Consider the following 22,736-nt stretch of genomic DNA (forward strand, 5'->3'; position numbering starts at 1 on the left):
AAGGTTGAACTCTCCTCTCTCCCTCATTCTGATACTGTTCAACTCATCACATTTTATAAAGTAACCATCTAAATTACATGAGAAACTACCCACAACTGTCGCTATTCATATTTTACTATCAATAAATTCAATTATTTATGATGATAATTTTTAGAAATGAGATTTTTGAAACGAAAATTTTATCGTAAAAATTAATAAAATAAGATCACATAAAATCAAAATTTATGTATGGTTTTCGGACCTATCCCTTTCTTTCTCTAGCTTTTTTCACCCATGAAAGGGCAAAGAAAATAGGAATTGCGTATGCAAATAGGATCTGACAACTGTTTTTTAGCATTTACAGAGCTGGACTGGATTTGTTTCTTTATATAGTATATGGTGGCTAAAAAGAATGTGATTAATTGGAGAGATGGCAAGAAAATGAACCACTAGTTTTGAAATCAGTGCTAGTATATAAATCTCGGCCTTGGTGTAGCTTATGCAAATCCACTTCCAGTTCAAGACTCAAATGCTATTTATCAAACACTGTTTGAGTTTTTAGTCAAATCCAGGCATGTCATCCTTTACAAAGACTAGTACAAATTCCACTGAAGTTCCAGATCAACTCAGAAGAGGGCCTTGGACTCTAGAGGAAGACTCTCTCCTAATTCATTACATTTCTCGCAATGGCGAAGGCCACTGGAATTTGATTGCAAAACATGCAGGTAACTTGAACCATTAATCATCTATATCATCGAATCTTTCATGTCATGTCTACTCAATATGATTGTTTCATTTTACCCTTTTGTTGGCTTAGGTCTGAGTAGAACCGGAAAGAGTTGCAGGCTGAGATGGCTGAATTATCTGAAACCTGATGTTAAGCGTGGGAACCTTACACCACATGAACAGTTTTTGATCCTTGAACTCCATTGCAAGTGGGGCAACAGGTAATCCACTTGAAATTTACATTTCCAATGGAAAATACTTTGATTATTTTCTTTGAAGAACCATGTGAAGAAACTGTGTCATAGTTGATTAATTGCCCCTGAACCCTTTAGGTGGTCCAAGATTGCACAAGAGTTGCCAGGGAGAACAGACAATGAGATAAAGAATTACTGGAGAACCATGTGCAGAAGCAGGCGCGTCATCTTAACATCGATGCTAATAGCGAAGCGTTTCGAGATGTAATTCGGTGTTTCTGGATACCAAGATTGCTTCAAAAGATGGAAGGGTCAGCCTGTTTTTCGTCAATGAAATCCGAGGATTTGAAACTTGCTCACTCACTAGACCAAACGATGACAAAGCAACAGGTAGCAGAGCAGGGGCCTAGAAATCTAAGAGAAGCAACACAATGTTTGGAGCAAAATTCAGATTCAGAGCAGTGCTCGAGTCCATGTGTTTCTTCTTCAGAATCCATGAACAATAATATCTCACAAATATCTGAATTTGCAGAATACCAAACAAGTCCTTTAGGAATCACTGGTAACAATGACTACGACACACATGCAAAGGATTGCTATGATGCTGCTAATAATGTGGATAGCAGAGGTGGACATAACAAGGAAACCATCAACTTGGCATCCCCGTCAGCATTTGGGGATTTCATGACGGATGGCGACTGCCACTTGGCGGAAACCGATTGGGTTAATAATTGTTTTGCAGATGGGATGTGGAGCATGGGGGAACTATGGGAACTAAGGAGCTTCCATTAAAGGGGAACCTTACATGTTTCTCTTGACAACTCATCAATAATAGTGCATTTATTTGCTTTTAACAGGTTGATTAACTGAGTTTAATTGTATAAGGTTTTTGTTTTCTTCATCCAAGATTTTGTCCAAAAGTTACAGCACCAGAGAATTCAAAGTTTGTTAAGCCTGCATTGATTCTGACCTTACCTTTTTCTTTTTACCTAGTTCGCCTAAATGCCAATGCTAGGCTAGTCTACTAACTTCCGAGGTTTTGAATATTTTGGTCAAAGTATCGACTTTAGGTGGCAATAAGTAATTCAAATAGGATTTAGGTTGGATTATTTGAAGTTAAATTATTTCGAGTTTGGATTGTATTGATTTAAGTTCGATTTCGACCGATCATTTTAGGTTTAAATTTAATTTGGGTTTATGATAAGTTGAGTTAAATGGAATATAAGGTCGAGATAATATTAGATCAATTAATTTTTGGGTCAGATCAATATCATATTTATCAATTTTTTATTTGGATCAGACTTTTGAATCTTTGAGTTAATATCATATCACACATCATCGCTTTTTCGATATTCACATGATACACGACTCCATTAGCACTTTATTAGCCTAGTACGTCGTTCAACTTATGAATATTCACTTCACAACAATTTGCCGTTCACATTCGTTCACCTACCTTAATGATTTGGCTTAAGAAGTAATCTCTCTATCCCATTAAATATGTCTATTATTTTACTTTTTTGTTAAATATTTTTAACTTTGACTCATCATTATTTAAAATTTATTTTTGATAAAAATATGAAAAAATATATTTTAAAAACTGTAAATCAAGTAGTTTTTAAATATATATTTTATAAAATTTCATTGTTTAAAATATTTAAAATAATCATTGTAAAAGTTAAATTTTTTTGACTTTTTGAAAGTTAATAATAAACACATTTAGTGAGACGGAGGGAGTAATAAACACACTATTTACTTAATATATGTTTTACGAATTATTAATTGTTCACTCACTTTCAATAAAGATATATTTAAGGGTATTTTAATAATTTCTTACCCATCAAGAATATTTTTTCATTTTATAAATTAGAACCCTTTTTCAAATTTGTTAAAACATTTCATAACAATCAATAGACATTCAAGTGCAATATGTAGCGCCCCGAATTTTGGGTTAGGAGTTTTGGGTCAACCCGAGAGTGCTTTAGATAAATCCATTAGCATTGGAGGGAAGCTTGGCCCAAATAGGTGTAGGTTTGGGCTTAGTTGGGCCCAATGGATGTTAAAAAGGGAATTTTTAATCTTGAAGTAAAATAAGAAGAATTGTGGAAGAGGTCACGTTGCACATACCACTTTTTCCCCCCTCTTTGTTATTTTCCTTCTCCCAAAAACTTCGTCTTTTCTCTTTATTATTCCTTCTAGTTGAGCTAACAAAGGTGGTAACCTGGTAGTCCAACAATCCTAGTCCGTTTCAGTGAAGGTAAGAATCGAAACCATCGACTCTTGAGCTTCCATTGGAGACCACACGATCAAGTTTTGGTTATGGTGTCTAAATATGGGTTTTAGTGAGGGTTTAGAAACTCATTTTTCCAGTTCGTTTATGTTGAATTAAAGCTTTACAAAGTGTTCTTAACACATTTCTAGGCTCCCAAACACGTTAGTAATCCATATGTTTGATTCTTGCCTAGTGAGGGAAGTTGGAGAAAGCTTCAAGGTCATGGGAAAGGAGAACACATGGATTACTAACGTGTTTGGGATTCAACACATTTCTTGAATCAAACACCCAAAACATTAATAACACATTTCTAGGCTCCCAAACATATTTCTTGGTTGAACGTGGAGTGTTCTCAGCAACTTATGATTCAAGGTAACTCATTTGTAACACAACTCTAATGCGTGTAGATCATTAGGAGTGTTATGATAGGTTACATGAGTTATGAAGCATGTTCATGGTAGATTTCAGTATTTGGTATTTTTCAGCATGTTAATAGACATGTTATGACCCATCTTTTTATACATAAAACTTTAATAAGGTTTGGGTACCTCAGTATGACTCTTGGGTGAGTTAGGGTGTCATTTTTGTACCCAAAGTAGGGTATTTCTAGCACGAGTATCGGTATTAGAAGAACAATATCGATATTGTTCATCAGACGATTCAAAACAAGGGAGTTTTAGGCTAGAAGTATCGATACTCCTTCGTTGGGTATCAATACTTTCAGGAAGATTATCGATATCAGGTTCACTTAGCAAATTCCAGCAGCCAATTTTGGTATCGGTACTTATAGGAGTATCGATATTGGGGGTAGAGTAGGGGTATCGATATTGAGGTATTTTTCAAAACATCAAATTCATTTTTGGTATCGGGACTTGGCATAATATCGATACCTTAACACAGAAATATCAATACTCAACTTAAGAATATCAATATTACCCTTCATACTCAATTCATAATAGTCAGTTAGTATCGATACCCCGTGGTCGGTATCGATACCCATAGGACATTACCGATACCGAGGGGCTTAGTATAGGTACCACGAACAATTTTGGATAAGAAATCCATTTGCTTAAGATTTAGATTTAAGGGCCCAACAATATCATATTACCATGGAATAAGACTACAAGTGAGTACATTAATAAATGCAAAACAACTAGAAACAATAACAGCTAAAATTACATAAAACTAGTATTGTTTGACGCTCGAGAAAAACCCAGGACGCTTGAGTTAGTTTAGTAGGATACAATCGTATTATTGGATATATCTAGTCAGTACCAAGGCACTTTAGTTGCCGACTGGGACCAAATATCCCACGACTCGAGGAAGTTGGTTAGGTGTATGTTTTTTATATAGTTTTGGATCTTACCCTAAATATCTGAGGGTATTTTAGGAAGGCTAGAGGGATGTATGCTCTGAAATTTCAAACCCTCAACCACACCATGATGAATACTTCAGCATCTCATGACAACATTCTTATGTCTTCATACCTATGACACTAGCATGTCCATTTAGTAAATGCATGTAGTATAGTACATCTATTAGTGTGGTACTGAGCTAGTAAGCTAATCATTTATAATGTGTTTCAGTGAACATGTTCTTAGGAGGTTCTTAGGAGATCATCCGTGGAGCGTTATTACCACCAAATATTTCAATTTAGCCAAGGCTATGAGAGTATGTCTTGATTTGTATTAGAGGGCACATACTATTTATAGACCATTTTGTATTAAGTCGTAACTATATTTTTATTGAACCCGATATTCATAATTTTAAATGTATTAAGAGATCCCTCATATTTTCTAAACTTAGATTACTATGTTTTTATTTTACTATGGATGGTTTTATATAATATTTTACAAAAGAAAATTTTTGGGTTAGCCATCTCAGTGGTCTCGTGTGACACTTTAATCATTCAAACTTTGGGTCGGACTGGATTAGGCTGTTATATTTAGTGGTATCAGAGCGTCAGGTTTAACTGTTCCTAGGACTCATGGGTTAGAGTTAGTTAATAACTATGAATGTACGTGCCTCTAGGATAAGCTTGAGTGCATCACAGGCTTGCTCAAGGGTGACACTATAGAATGATGGGAGACCATAGATATGGCACTGGAGTTAGAGAGGCCATCTTAGGAGCAAATGATCTGTGAGATAAGTTTCTGCACTTGGTCTAGCGGGACCGAATGGTGATGGATTATTAACATGAGTTCCTTAGGTTAAGTAGATACACGTCAAAGTTAGTTTTGACTAAGGATCACTACTATCAGAGATTTAGAGAGGGCCTATACCTTGATATCATTTCGTACCTCGCAGCTGACCCTCCCAGGGTTTTTGCTGAGTTGTACCACCAAGCAAAGGAAGTATCATGAGTAGGAGGGCCAGAAAGTCCAGTAAGGTTGTGGGATAGTCCAAGAAAACTATCGAGCCAGCGAGATCAACTCAGACTTTAACCAAGAGAGATAGGGGCAATCAAGGTTAATGAAGATCCTACCAGTAAAATCGAAGAGAATCGGTTAGAGTTTGGATCGCGGGGGTAGGTTTGAGTCTAGGAGAAGACCCATTACAATTGTCTCTGGTGTGAGTGCTAGCATTTGGTTAGAGTCTTCATTCACCCAATTTGTGCTCAGTGTGGGAAGAGACACCCAGGGTCATGCCAGCAGGGATTGAGGGGTTGTTTTAGTTATGACTCCTTAAATCACTTCATCAAAGACTTCCTAGGGACTCAGGGAGGAGCTCCAACATTGACTCAGAAGTCGACACCATTTGTACAGAGAAGTCAGAGGCCTGTGAGAGGTGACAGTGTAGAGCCGAGGATAGCGTTAAGATAATATGCCGTAAGATCTCGGGAGGAGTGTGATAAAAGAGACATGATATCAAGTACATATAGTATTTTCTATTTCAGTTACCGCATTGATAGATCCTGGTTCAACCCATTCCTGCATTAACTTTAACTTAGTTTAAGAAATATAAATTCCAACAGAAGACTTAGAGCTAGGTGTTCGAGCATCGAGCCCTCTAAGTCTAGACGTTTTAGTAGACAAGATTCACCGATGTTATCTAATAGAGATTCAGGGTCAGACCTTCTTAGCAGGCCTAATGGAATCACCATTTCAGAAGTTCAACATGATCTTGGTTATGGATTGGTTATCCGAGCATGATGCCAGCTTGAAGTTCAAGGTCAGACAACTTAAGCTCAGGGCGGACGATAGTACAAGCGAGTGATAACTAGTGAAAAGTCAAGTCAATAAAAAATTGTGTCAGCTATAAATGCCTAGCGGATGATCGATTAAGGATATGAGGTCTTCTTGGCTCACATGGTTGATACCTGAATAGTTGTCCCAACACTCGTGGGTATTCGGGAAATACAAGATTTCCTTAAAGTGTTCAAAGAAGAATTACCAGGTTTACCTTCAAATCGAGAATTAAAGTTTAACATTGAAGTAATGTCGAGTTCAGCTCTACTGTCCATTACTCCCTACCGTATGGCACCAAAAGAGCTGAATGAGTTAAAAGCTCAAATCTAGGAATTACTAGAGAAGATCATCATTCAACTGAGTATATCTCCGTGGGGGAGTGCTAGTATTGTTTGTTAATAAGAAAGATGTGTCTATGAGGTCGCGCATCGACAACAAACAGTTGAACAAGCTAACCAAAAAGAATTGTTATCCACTCCTTAGGATATATGAATTTTCAACCAGCTGAGGGGAGCATGTGTGTTCTCCAAGATTGACTTACGGTTTGACTATTATTAGTTGAAAGTCAAGGATGTCGATGTCTTGAAGACAACTTTCAGGATGAGGTACGATCATTATTCATTCTTAGTAATGCCTTTTGGACTTACTAAAGCCCCAAAAATATTCGTGGACATGATGAATTGATTCTTTCTCTTGTATCTTGATCAGTTTGTAGTAGTGTTCGTTGATTATATCTTAGTGTACTATCGATCACAGGAAGAGCACAACCAACATCTCTGTATCATCCTTTTATACACTTTGAGACAGACAATTGTATGCCAAGTTTAGGAAGTTTGAGCTTTAGCTTCCAGAGGTTATATTATTAGGTCATATTATGTCAATAGATGGCATCCGAGTCGACCCTCAAAATATTTAGGCCATAGTTGAGCATGAGCTACCTAAAAATGTATCAGAGTTATGTAGTCTCTTAGTTTTATAGGGTACTATTGTTGATTCATTCAAGGTGGGTACTATTGTTCATTCATTCAGGGATTATTAATGATAGCTACCCCACTGACCAAATTTACTTCATAATGTTGTTCCCTTCAGTTGGGATGAGAAATGATAGAAGAGCTTCAAGCAGTTAAAGACCATATTGACTAAGGTATATTGTTGACTCAATCGGAGTCAGATAAGGACTTCATAGTTTTTAGTGACACTTCGTTGAATGGTATTGGATGCGTTTTGATGTAATAAGGCAATGTAGTATCTTACGCATCCCGTCAGCTTAAACCTCACGAGCGCAATTACCCTACCTATAACTTAGAGCTAGTAACAGTGGCGTTTTCCTTGAAGATTTGACGATACTATCTTTTTTGGCGAGAAATGTCACATCTTAATCGATCACAAGAGCTTTAAATATCTACTTACATAGAAGGAGTTAAACTTTTGATAGTGTAGGTGAGTCGAGTTTCTTAAAGACTATGATTTTGTGATAGATTACCATCTGGGTAAAGTAAATCTAGTAGCAGACACCTTAAGTAGGAAGTCGATGAAAAAATTGCGACGCTTCCTAGAACGTTTGAGTTTGACCAGTGAATGCAAGTTGTTAGCTAAGTTGTTAGTCGAACCGGAGTTGGTAGATGCGACCAAGAGATTACAGAGATCAAAAGACCGGTTAAGGACTCGGATTAAGCAGGTTCACTAGGGCGAGGTCATATGTTTTGATTTGCATGATAGGGATGTGTTGCATTTTAAAGGATGGTTATGCACATCCGCGGATGCTCAGTTGTGTAGTAAGATTCTTCATGAGGCGTGTAACACCCTTAACTCGTATACGTACCCGAATATGAGTCAAAGATGTCACATAGCATTTACAAACATACTATAGTTGAAAACTAGTACAAATTTGATTTTTTTAAACTTATCCAATTTAATCCTTCCAATAGAATAATATAATCACATTAAATCATTTTATAATATTTAAACATCCAAATCAATATCAATTTCAAACAGTAACTAGATAGTTATATATTGTTTCATATTATAAAGTAAACTACCTATTAATTGTATAATTTAAATTTTTTATTTATTCTAATAAAATATAACTTTACCTAAAATACAAAACTTAGCTTCATATATATATATAAATATATCTCAGACATTTCTTATTTGCATACATGCCATCTAGAAAATTTAAAAGAGTAGGATGTCATTACTAATACCTGTAATTATTCTTTGTTGATTTATGTCAAGCTCCACTCCTTACTTCACTTGCTCTTTTTAACCTATGCGTTAAAATCATCACATGCTAAGTATACACATAGTGAGGCATTATAAACAAACTAAGATGATATCAAACATTAAACAACTTAATAATATTATAACAATTTAAAAACATTACATTTGAAGTAAATAAAATAATTAAATATTCAAACCGACTTATTCAAGTCACTTTTTCCTCATCAGAAACCTAAAAATCATCATCTCGTGACTTTGTCAAAACCATGATAATGAATATCAAACATAATAATCATGTCATATTCTTCTTCATTCAGATATATTTCTGAACATTTCATATTTTGTTTTCATCTTTCATTTTCGTATTCATTTTCATATTATTTTCTTTTAGATACTTTCATAACTTTTACATTTACTTTTATATCCCAATGTATATGTAAGAGAATGCAAGTACGTGATTCATACATAATGTGCGCACTAGGCACTTATGGTGTCAATCATAACTTATCATAAGATGCACTCCAATTGTAAATCATATCATATGCACCAACGATGCCATACGTAATGTAAACGAATGTACCATAACTTAACTTGAACTTTACTCAACTTTCTGGCATGCCAAGTGTCCAACAACTATCCATGCAACGTACAATGGGCTTCCTTATCATATTATATTCATATATTAATCAACATTTACATATCATAATCAATTTCAACTTGTCATCATAAAATTTCATAACTTGGGCAGTTCATACCCGAAAGCATCCATAATTAAAATATAGATATCATGTAAAATACTTTGGTTAATTCATGCTCTAAAATAAATACAAATAACATTTCTGAAATCGTTAAAGAAATATTTCATCACTTAAATTATAGTTAGTTCTTTTATATTATAATTGAAAATTCATTCGAATATCTTTTCAGAAGATATCATATAAAAATGTATTGGGTAATATCATCCCCATAAATCATTCATAAATCTATATATAAGCATTATGAAAATAAATCCATATTTATAATTAAATCATACTTAAAATTTCATACTTTAAAATAAAATATGAGGTTGACTTATCACAAGTCTTCCTCAGTCAGAATAATAATTAAATATAATGCACTCACTTTGACACTTTATTTATAAGTAAATATAAGCCTTACTAAGCTTTAAATATAATCCTTTTCTTTAAATTTGCTTCGATCCCGAAATCTATCAAAATTTCATACTCTAACAGTTTGCACTACCTTCAAAGAAATATTATTCTATATTAATATACATACTTAAAAATTATTCCACTTATACCAATTAAAACTATACTCGAATACAAATATAACCATATAAGGGTCCTATTCTAGTTCAATTTGTACAATTATTAGTGAATTTCCAAAGTTGACTTACAGAAGTTTTTTAGCATAATTCGCTGCCTTATTTTCTAACCTATCATTGAGTAAAAATTCATATCTTTTTGTATACTTCTCGAAATCAGTATCCATTTGTTTTAAACAAAACTATACTGATATAAAATCTAATAATAAAATAATCTTCTAATCATTTCTATAGAATTTACAGTGGTTTTCTAAACGTACAATTCAGCTCACAAATCTAAGTCGATTTCACTAATTTGAACCCTTAACTTATTTATTATTTCAATCAGCTTACCAAATGAACATATATGCATGAATCAAAAAATTTATAACATTTAGGAGTCACTTATTATCGTAGCAACTTCTCCACTGGTTCATCGCAAGTCAACGTTTGCACGATAACATAAATATGAATTAAGTATGCTCTCACCTGATGTCCTTAGCTTGTAAACCTTCCTTAGTAATGCACATTCATACTTAAGCTTCTCCTTATATTTAATATTGTTTAATATTGATTAATCATAATCTAAATGGACACCATTTACAAAACATATACATTTCAAACCACATGTTAGAATCTTACTAACATAGGCACACAATAGAAAAATAAATTCTTAAAAAGTCTTCTGGTACTCATTCGATACTAATTTATTGTTACAACAAAATTTTGATCTCGAAAGTTCAAATTGACCATTCAAATCCCTTTTTATCCATATTCATTACTAAGGCACACAACTTTTTCAAACTTTACATTTTAACCACTAATTATGAATTCTTTTCGAAATCATCTCAAATTTTCCATTTAATTAATAATGGTCCTTAACCATTATGATCACTTCAAATTAATTACTAAAATTTCCAGTATATAATTCTAGCACAATACCTCAACATTTACACCATTTTCACTTAAGTTACTAATTTTCCCATATTTGTAATTTAGTTCTCAAACTTCACCAACTTTCCAAAATGATTCAAATTTCACATTCAAACATCAAAATTCAACATTATAACTTTCAATTAAATCACATTATGTCATATTTTTAACATTTTCATATTAATCCTTTAACTATTCATAATTGCTGAATAAGTCTCTACACTTTCAATAAATTATAAAATGGTCCCAAAAACTTTCTAAAGCTTGTAGAATCCTTCTTACATCATTTATAAGCCTTGTTTAATTTTTCCATAATTTTTCTCACCTCAAAACACCATGGTCAAAATTTAGAGGGTAGGGTTTTCATGGTATCCAACTTGTTCAAATCATGGATTTAACCTCTAAATGAAGCATGCAACAACAAGGAAACTTACATGGGGACGTTTAGGAGAGCATAAGGAACCACTGGTGAAAAGTTGTTCGGAGACCTGTGAGCACATAGCTGGATTGAGCTGAAGATTTGAGCTACAAGATGACTTCAATTCAGCCGGGAGCTTCACCATCATCACTACCACTCAGAATACTTCAAATATGTCCTAAGTCAAATTTTATGAAAATGTACCTTTTCGCGAATGGTTGCTACCTCAAGAGGTACCTTTTCATAATGAGCTGCCATAATGTTCACCATGCTACAACTCACCTATGGCCAGCTCCCCTCCAGTTCATTCACACCAGAACTAGCTCAAACATGAAAGGTTACCTTTCCAAACATTGTGACCTTTCATGAATGATGCTGCCCGTGAAGATGCCCTTTCACCAAGGAGCACGTTGGTGAAGAGATCACACCCATTGGAGGTCTAAATCTTCAAAGGACATGAGATAAAGCTCAATGCCAATTCGACCACACTACATGCCTTGCACATAAAAGTTTTGGTGCCAAACATGAGGAGGGCACATCATCATTCGGTCAAGCAGATGTAAAGATGAACCAACATGCATATTCGACCAAGGGAGATGTCTCCCCACCCTTTGTTGAAACATCAAGCCCCTTCATGAAGGGTTAGCCGAACTAACACCAAGCCAAGGGACTTATCATTTCATTATGAATCAATATGTACTTCTATAGAGACATGTACTTAGCTGAAACACTATGTAACCATTCGACCAAGTGCTCTCATTTTCTATAAATTAAGAGGCTTGACATCATTTATGCTCATCTCATCTCATATATTAAACAAACTCTTGTGAGTTAATTTCTCTTCATAGTTCTTTGTGAACTTTATCGATTAAGCAAGTATAATTCATATACTTGTGGCGTCATACCTTCCATCTTGATTCCTAAATTCCTAGATTTATATCTAGTGGGTTGAAGACACTACCACCACCCTCGAAGAAGTTTGTGAAGATCGGGATTGTGCTTCATAGCATAGTTTCATCTTTGGCGTGTTTGAGATACAACATCACCACCATTGCCATTTCATCATCAACCATTAACAACATCCTTCATCAAGGCCATCATCAACTTCATAATTCCGCAACCATCTCTTTTATTTATTTCCATTTCATTACTTTTATTGTATCACCATTTTCTTAAGTCCATTATTAATTCCATTTCTTCTTATCTTTTTTGCAGCCCAAACTTATAATTCAAGGACATCAGTACTTGTCAATCCTAGATCGGGTCACAATAAGGCTATCAACTCACTTCCATCAAAGCGTGTAGATTCACGTTACATAAAGCATTATTCAGAGCATAGTTATATTTGACAACAAAAGTGTCATTGGCGTGCAAAGAAAAATAAAAGAAATTCAAAAAGAAAAGAAAAGAAAGACTCCTACAACAATCAAGGGAGTTCAAATAAGAAAAGAAAAATTCAAAAAAGAATAAAAAGAAAAAAGATAATTTCAAAAAGAAAACAAAGCCAAGGAAAGTTCTCTACCATTGCAAGTACATCAAAGAGGCATATCTACACTAAGAGAAGATAACCTTATTGTTTCTTGAGAGAGGTTGCAGTAACTGTTGTTTCTTGGATTGTAAGTTACCTCTTCCTTTTCTATACTTTCATTTTCCTTGTATTAAACCATTTCCTTTTAAATACCTTGAATCCTTTTTCTAGCTTTCCATTTATTCTATTCCTTTCTACCCTAACCTATTTGCAGCCGACACACACAAGGAAAGAATTAACTTGTTCTAATCTTGAGTAAGTTCTTCAAAGGACTTAGCAAGAGAAATTGAGTGGAAAAAGGCTAATTGAGAGAGTGAGATCAGAAGGGGAATTGTTAAAAGCCAAAATTATATTCCCGAGAGTAAACACGAGTGTTGAGTGGAGTGATCTTATCATTTATTTGGAGTGAACTTGAGAGGCTTTGTGAGTGTGCTGGTAAGGTTTATTTTTGTTTTATTTATCTACTAACAATGTCTCAAGTTTCAGAACAAGTTTTTTTAGTGAAAAGAGCTTTGAATATTCAGTCTATGGAGAATAATCAAAGAGAGAACATTTTCCACACTAGATGTCATGTAAACAACAAAGTTTGTTTCATGATTATCGATGGGGGACGTTGTACCAATGTTGCAAGCACTTTAATGGTGGTGAAACTTGGACTCAAGACAATTAAACATCCTACACCATACAAGCTACAATGGCTAAATGATGGGGGAGAAGTTAAAGTCACCAAACAAGTCAACAATTCCTTTTCAATTGGAAAATACCAAGATCAAGTCCTTTGTGATGTCGTTCCAATGAATGCGTGCCATATACTCCTAAGGAGGCCTTGGCAATTTGATAAGAAGGTTGTCCATGATGGTTTCACAAACTGATATTCTTTCTATCACAATGAAAAGAAATTCATCTTGATTCCTCTTTCACCAAACCAAGTGTCTGAAGATCAAGATGCTTTGAAGAAAAGCATTGAAGCTTTCAAACCTATTAAGGAGGAGGAACCAACAAAGATGAACATATATGCTGGAGGAAAAGACATTAGGAAACATTTGTTATCCTACAAAGCTCTAATTGTACTTAGGTACAAGGAAAGCTTTATTTTGACTAACATTCCAGAAGGTTTGCCTTCTTCTATTTCATCTTTATTGCAGGAATTTGAAGAGTTATTCCCAGAAGATATTCCTAGTGGATTGCCATTTATTAGAGGAATCGAGCATCAAATTGACTTTATACCCGGTGCATCCATTCCAAACTAACCAACATATAGAAGTAACCCTGAAGAAACTATGGAACTTTAAAAACAAGTTGAAGAATTGATGGACATGGGATACATACGAGAGAAATTAAGCCCATGTGTTGTTTCGGTGTTACTTGTGCCCAAAAAGTATGGTTCATGGAGAATGTGTGTAGAATGTCATGCTATCAATCAAATTACCATCAAGTACCGACATCCTATACCAAAACTTGATTATATGTTGGATGAATTGAGTGGAGCCACTATATTCTCTAAAATTGATTTAAAGAGTGGTTATCATCAAATCAGAATGCGAGAAGGAGACGAGTGGAAGACCGTATTCAAAACAAAGCAAAGATTGTACGAATGGATGGTAATGCCTTTCGATTTAACAAATGCTCCAAGCACCTTCATGAGGTTAATGAATCATGTTCTCCGACCATTCATCGGTAAGTTTTGTGTGGTTTATTTTGATGATATTTGGATTTATAGTCATTACTTGGAATCACATGTGTAACACTTGAGGTATGTTATTGAAACCCTTAAAAAGGAAAAGCTCTATGCTAATATAAAGAAATGTGTATTTTGCACTAATAGTTTATCCTTCTTATGCTTTATTGTAAGTTCACAGGGACTTGAAGTTAATCCTGAAAAGATCAAAGCCATTCAAGAGTGGCCAACGCCTACTTCAATCAGTCAAGTATGAAGTTTTCATGGTCTTGCAAGTTTTTACAGAAGGTTTGTGCTTAATTTCAGTTCTATTGCCTCCCCCTTAACAGGGATCACTAAAAAGAATTCTATCTTTTCATGGGGCAAAGAACAAGAAGGTGCCTTCAATGAAATGAAGGAATGTTTAACCAAGTCACCTTTACTTGCACTAACTAACTTTGATAAGACTTTTGAAGTGGAATATGATGCTTTTGGAATCGGAATTGGGGCTGTTTTGACTCAAGAAGGAAGACCCATTGCATATTTTAGTGAAAAGTTGAATGGTGCTTTGTTAAAGTATCCAACTTATGATAAAGAGATATATTTTCTCATAAGGGAACTTGAAGTTTGGCAGCATTATCTCCTACCAAAGGAATTCGTCATACACACCGACCATGAAGCCTTAAAGCATATCAAAGGCCAATACAAGTTAAACAAGCGTCATGCCAAATGGGTGGAGTTTTTGGAATCATTTCCCTACGTTATTCATTACAAGAAAGGTAAAGATAACATTGTAGCCGATGCTCTCTCTAGAAGGTATATACTCCTTAATGCTCTTGATTCAAAGTTAATTGGTTTTTCATATATTAAACATTGCTATGCTACTGACCATGACTTTGAAGAGAATTATAAAGCTTGTGAGAAAGGTGCATATGAAAAGTTTTATAGGCACGAAGGGTATCTATTCAAAGAAGGGCGTCTATGCATTCCTCAAAGGTCTCTTCGAGAAGTACTTTTTCGAGAAGCACATGAAGGATGTCTCATGGGTCATTTTGGACTAAACAAAACATTGGAGATTTTGAAACAACACCTCTATTGGCCTAAAATGAAGAAAGATGTTGAAAGGGTATGTGAAAGATGTGTCACTTGCAAAAAGGAAAATCAAAAGTTATGCCTCATAGATTTTACATGCCTTTACCTATTCCTCAAGCACCATGGGTTGACATATCAATGAACTTTGTGATGGGGTTACCAAGGACAAAGAATGGGCGAGATTCAATATTTATTATAGTGGATCATTTTTTCCAAAATGGCACATTTCATACCATACCAAAAGACCGACGATACAACACATGACTGGTGATGCAACACATGTGGCCAAGTTGTTCTTCAAAGAAATTATGAGATTACATGGCATTCCAAGAACCATAGTCTCCGACAGAGATTTCAAATTTCTTAGCCATTTCTGAAGGACATTATTGAGTAAGATTAGGACAAAATTGTTATTCTCCACAATATGTCACCCTCAAACAGATGGGAAAATCGAAGTGGTGAATCGAGTATTATTAATCTTGTTGAGATCTATCATCAAAAAGAACATTAAAGCTTGGGAGGAATGCTTACCACATGTTGAGTTTGCATATAATCGAGCAGTCCATTCAATGCCCAAGATGTCACCATTTGAGGTAGTGTATGGATTTAATCCATTAACACCTCTAGATATTCTTCCTTTGCCTCAGGAGCACATAGTCAACAAAGATGGCAAGAACAAGGTTGAATTCGTTAAGAAACTTCATTATTACGTTCGAGACAATATAGAAAAATAGACAAGGCAATATGAACAACAAGCAAATAAGGGACGCAAGTAATTAAAATTGGAGGAAGGTGATTGGGTGTGGGTGCATTTCAGACAAGAACGTTTTCCTTCCAAAAAGAAATCTAAGTTGTTACCAAGAGGAGATGGACCGTTCCAAATCATCAAAAAGATCAATGATAATGCATATAAATTGGATCTACCTGGTGAATACAATGTAAGTGCAACTTTTAATATTTCAGATCTTTCTCCATTTGAAGACAACGACGATTTGAGGACAAATCGATCAAACGAAGGGGAGGATGATATGATCACAAATAGACAATTGGATCCTGAAGTCATACCTGAAGGACCTATCACTCATTCAAGGGAAAAATAATTCAGGGAAGTACTTTCTTATAAGTGCATTCATCCTTTTAAATCTTTTAATGAGAAAGAACCATTACATAATAGGTTGTTTAATATGTTACATATTGAATATTAAATAATCTATAGTCCACATCTTTATATTATATACATTATATAAGTTTATATACTTAGTTTATTTCCTTATGTTATGTATTTAGGCATATTCGGCCATAACTTGGGAGCTATATTGGAGCTAAATGAAGCATGCAATAGCAAGGAAACTTACATGGGGACGTTTAGGAGAGCATAAGGAACCACTGGTGAAAAGTTATCCGGAGACCCGTGAGCTCATAGCTAAATTCAGATGAAGATTTGAGTTGCAAGATGACTTCAATTCAGCTGGGGAGCTTCACCATCATCACCACCACTTAGGACACTTCAAATATGTCCTAAGTCAAATTTTGTGAAATCGTACCTTTCCACGAATAGTTACCACCTCAAGAGTTACATTTTCACAAGGAGCTGCCATAATGTTCACCATGCTACAACTCACCTATGGCTAGCTCGCCTCCAGCTCATTCACACTAGAACTAGCTTAAACATGAAAGGTTACCTTTCCAAACATTGTGACCTTTCATGAATGATGATGCCCTTTCACCAAGGAGCACGTTGGTTAAGAGATCACACCCATTGGAGGTCTAAATCTTCAAAGGACATGAGATAAAGCTCCATGCCTATTCGACCACACCACATGCCTTGCACATGAGAGCTTTGGCACCAAACATGAGGAGGCACATCATCATTTGGCCAACGAGATGTAAAGATGAGCCAACATGCATATTCGGCCAAGGGAGATGTCTCTCCACCCTTTAACAAAACATCAAGCCCCTTCAGGAAGGGTTAGCTGAACCAACACCAAGCCAAGGGACTTCTCTTTTCATTATGAATCAATATGTACTTCCATAGAGACATGTACTTAGCCGAAACACTGTGTAACCATTCGGCCAAGCCATCTTATTTCTTATAAATTGAGAGGCTTACCATCATTTGTACTCATTTCATCTCATATATTAAACAAACTCTTGTGAGTTAATTTCTCTTCATAGTTCTTTGTGAACTTTATCGATTAAGCAAGTATAATTCATATACTTGTGGCGTCATACCTTCCATCTTGATTCCTAAATTCCTAGATTTATATCTAGTGGGTTGAAGACACTACCACCACCCTCAAGCAAGTTTGTGAAGATCGGGATTGTGCTTTATAGCATAGTTTCCTCTTTGGCATGTTTGAGATACTACATGACCACCATTGCCATTTCATCATAAACCATTAACAACATCCTTCATCAAGGCCATCATCAACTTCATAATTTCGCAGCCTTCTCTTTCATTTATTTTCATTTCATTACTTTTATTATATCACCATTTTCTTAAGTCCATTATTAATTCTATTTCTTCTTATCTTTTTTGCAACCCAAACTTATAATTCAAGGACATCAGTACTTGTCAATCCTAGATCTGGATACAATAAGGCTATCTACTCACTTCCATCAAAGAGTGTAGATTCACCTTACATCAATTAAGCTTGATTTCAAGTGTTTTAATCATCACACATGCTTTAGAATTAATCTATAACATCAAAAAAATAATAATCTTCCATCAACTCTTCAAAATCAAACATGTCCTTCATAAAACCTAATCTCCAATCTCATGACATAAGCATGATTTCCATGCAATTTTTATACCAAATGATAGAGAATTTCAAGAGGATTAATTCTTTCTCTAATAGTTAAATCCAAAAATCAATTGAATAAGCTTAAAAATAAAAAAAATTCTCCTTACCTAGCTATGGGAGTGCATGACTTGAAGAAGAAGAGGGGATGGAAATTCTTGATTTCTCTTCATAATTAACATATACACTTGTTTTAGTTTAATATAAATGAATTTAATATTCATTTAATTAGAAATTACTATTTTAACCTTACTAAAATATGATAATTTGCACTTTACCATTGCTAGAACATCATCATCCATGACACTATCTTATCTATATCATCTTCAAAGTCAAACATAAAAAATTAAAATTCATTTTCCTGCTTTGCCCATGTAAAGTTTTGAAAACTGCAATCCAATCACTAAGTTTTCCAATTTCAGCTAAATATGGAAAATTGACTTGGATTCCACTGATTCACATTAAATTTCACTGTTCTAAAGTTTTGAAATAATATTTCCATCCTTTATCTATCATCCTTAAATTTTTCATGAAATTCTGATTTGATCCGATTATCCAATTCTATACTGAACTTTATTGCCTTATTGTTTTTAATACAAACCCTGTATCAAAATTATGATTCCCACAAAAACATTATTCTTGGGGATGATATATTCATTTATAGAATAAAATTTCTTTTTATAAAAATTATAGATTTAGTCTCAAAACTTTTCCAAACTTTATACTTTGGTCACTAAACTTTTAAAATTTATGTTTTGGTCACTAACCAAAATTTGGGGTATTACAAGGCGCATTACAGTCCACTCTTAGTTCACCCAGGCAGTAATAAGATGTACCAAGCGCTTCAATAGTTGTACTAGTGGTTGGGTATAAAAGGGGAAGAGTTTGAGTTTGTTGCTAGATGCTTAGTGTGTCAACAGGTCAAAGCGGAACATCGGTTCCCTTAGGATTACTTCAGCCTATTCAGATACCTCAGTAGAAATGGTACAAGGTGACCATGGTCTTTGTAACTAGGTTACTGATGACCAGATAAAGACACAATGTAGTTTGGGTCATAGTCGATTGTTTAACCAAATTAACCCATTCTCTCTCAGTTCGTATAGACTACACCTTAGAGAGGTTAGCTTAGTTGTACATCTATGAGATAGTAAGGTTACACGAAGTACCGACTTTCATCATATCTAACAAAGATCATTGATTCACTTTCTAATTTTGGTAAGCTCTCCACAAATCCTTAAGCACCAAACTACACTTCAATACTACTGTCCACCCTTACACAGACGACCAATCATAATGTGTCATTCAGATCTTAGAGGATATGCTTAGGTGCTCCATCATAGATCCAGAGAGTAGTTGGGAATACTACATACCATTAGTGGAGTTTGCATATAATAATAGTTTTCAGTCGAGCATTCAGATGGCTACGTATGAGGCCTTGTATGGTGGTATGTGTAGAACTCCACTATGCTGACATATTTTAGTAAGGGTAAGTTAGTGGATCTCGACTTAATCAAAGAAACCAAGAAGAAGGTTCAGTTAATTTAGAACCGACTAAAGGAGACCTTAGATAGACAGAGATCTTATGCAGACATGAAGCGTAAGGCTATAGAGTTCGTTGTAGGGGATAAGGTGTTCCTCAGGGTTTCCTCATGGATGAAAAAGCTTCGCTTCGAGTGCAAAGAAAAGTTGACCCCTCACTTCATAGGACCTTACAAGGTACTAAAGAGGGTTGGACCAGTGGTTTACCGGTTAGCCTTACCTCCATAGCTAGAGCACATACATAATGTATTTCATGTGTAAATGCTTAAGAGATACCATTTTGATCCTTCGCATGTCATACCCCTAGAGCAGATCGAAGTTAGCCTATATATAACTTTTGAGAAAAAACCATTCAGAATCTTAGTAGGGGGTGAGAGAAGTTAAGAAATAAAAGGGACCCGTTAGTAGAGATACTATGGAGGAACCCTCACCTCTTTAATCAAGGTAAATTTTAAGGATGAAATTTCTTCCTAGAAGGGGAGAGATATAATGTCCCAAACCCTAGGTTAGGATTTTTGGGCCAACCCGATAGTGCCTTAGATAAACCCATTAGCCTTAGAGGGAATCTTGGTCCAAATAGGTGTGGGTTTAGGCTTAGTTTGTCCCAATGGATGTTAAAAAGGGCTTTTTTAATCTTGAAATAAAATGTGAAGGACTATGAGAGCAATTATCCCTTAAACGTTTTGAAAGGCTAATTTTGTTTAATTGTGGGCGAGGTCATGTTGTAGACACCTCTTTCCCCCTCTCTTTGTTATTTTCCTTCTCTCAAACACACCATCAGTTTTCTTCATTCTTCTTTCTAGTTGACTGAAAAAGGTGGTAACTTTGTAGCCCAATAATCCTAGTCAGTTTTAATGAAGGTAAGAATCATAACCAGTGTCCATAGAGCTTCCATTTGAGACCAAAAGATCAAGTTTTGGTCATGGTGTCCAAATATGGGTTTTAGTGAGGGTTTATAAACTCATGTTTTTCTAGTTCGCTTATATTGGATTTAAGCTTTAGGAAGTGTTCATAACATATTTCTAACCTCCCAAACACGTTAGTAATATATGTATTTGATTCTTGCATATTGATAGAAGTTAGAGAAAGCTCTAAGGCCAAGGGAAAAGCTTTGAGTGTTCTCGATAGCTTAGGACTCAAGGCAACTCACTTCTAACTCAACTCTACCACATGTAGATCACTATATGTGTTATGGTAGGTTGCATGAGTTATGAAGCATGTTTATGGTTGATTTCAATATTTGTTGTTTTTCAGTATGTTTATAGAACTATTATGACCCCTCTTTTTATACATACAACTTTAACAAGGTTTGGGAACCTCAATAGGAATCTTGGGTGAGTTAGAGTGTCATTTTCGTACACAAAACATGGTATTTCTGGGAACGAGTACTAGTATTAAAAGAACAATACTGATACTATTCGTCAAACGATTCAAAACAAGAGAGTTTTAGGCTAAAAGTATCGATATTCATTTATTGGGTATCGATACTAAGGGTTGGGTATCGATACTTTCAGGAAGCGTATCAACATCGGGTTCACTAAGAAAATTATAGTAGCTAATTTTGGTATTGGTACTCATAGGGGTATCGATACGGGGTAGAGTATCGATACTCCCGTAGAGGCATCGATCTGAGGTATTTTTCAAAATGCTGGAACTATTTTTTGTATCAGTACTTTTCATTGTATCGATACCCTAACATATAATTATCGATACTAGGCCCAAGAGTATCGATATTACCCTTCATTCTCAGTTTATAATAGTTAGTATCGACCCAAGGGTCGGTATCAATACCCATGAATAGTTTTGGATAAGAAATCCATTTGGTTAAGGTTAGATTTGAGGGATCAACAATATCATATCACCATGGAATAAGACTACAAGTGAGAACAATAATAAATGCAGAACAACTTGAAACAATAACAACTAGGATTACATAAAACTAATCTTGTTTGACACTCAGAAAGCAGCCATCACACCCGAGTTACTTTAGTAGAATACGACTGTATTATTTGATATATACAATCAGTGTCAAGGCACTTTAGTTACTGACAGTGCATAGATGCCCCGAGACTCGATGGAGCAAGTTAGTCGGGTGTACGTTTCCGATATAGTTTTGAATCTCACCCTAAATAACCGAGGGTATTTTAAGAAGGCTAGAGGGAAGTGTGCTCCGAGATGCAGAACCCTCAACCACACCATGATGCCTACTTCAACATTTTGTAACAGTATTCTTATGTCTTCATACCTATGCCACTAGTATGCCTATTTAATGAATGCATGTAGTACAATACAATTATTAGCGTGGCACCGAGCTCGTAAGCTCAGCGTTCGAAATGTGTTTCCACGCTCAGGTTCTTAGGAGACCGTTCGTGGAGCGTTATCATCACCAGATATTCCAGATCAGTCGAGGCTATAGAGTGCGTCTTGATTTGTATTAGAGGTTATGTAATATATATATATCCTTTTGTATTCAATCGTAACTCTATTTTGTATTCAGTCGTAACTCTATTTTGTATTCAGTCGTAACTCTATTTTGATTGAACTCAATATTTGTTTTTTGAGATGTATTGGGAGCTCTTTTTTTATAAACTCATATTACTATTTTTATATTACTATGGATGATTTTATATGATGTTTTACAATCGTTTTAAAATATAACTTTTGGGTTAGACACCTCGGTGGTCTCTTGTGACACTTTAATCCTTCAAACTTCTGGAAGGACTAAATTAGGGTGTTACACAATAAGTGATGTTTTTAATCGTTTGATACCAGAAAAATATATATACTCAATTAGAGAGTATGAGTACTCAATAACAAATAGTATGAATACTCATGAGAGTATGAATATTAAAACATGTAGTTTATGTGCTTGGGTACCGATACTCA

At 35.0% G+C, this 22,736-nt stretch overlaps 1 pseudogene; it reads left to right on the forward strand.

Moving 5' to 3' along the window:
* The first annotated feature begins 421 nt into the window (after nucleotides 1-421).
* LOC120178754 lies at nucleotides 422-1,799 on the forward strand (annotated as a pseudogene).
* The last annotated feature ends 20,937 nt before the right edge of the window (nucleotides 1,800-22,736 follow it).

The sequence above is a fragment of the Hibiscus syriacus genome, unplaced genomic scaffold (assembly GCF_006381635.1).
Source record: "Hibiscus syriacus cultivar Baekdansim isolate YM2019G1 unplaced genomic scaffold, ASM638163v2 tig00112380_pilon, whole genome shotgun sequence".
NCBI classification, from domain to species: Eukaryota; Viridiplantae; Streptophyta; class Magnoliopsida; order Malvales; family Malvaceae; genus Hibiscus; species Hibiscus syriacus.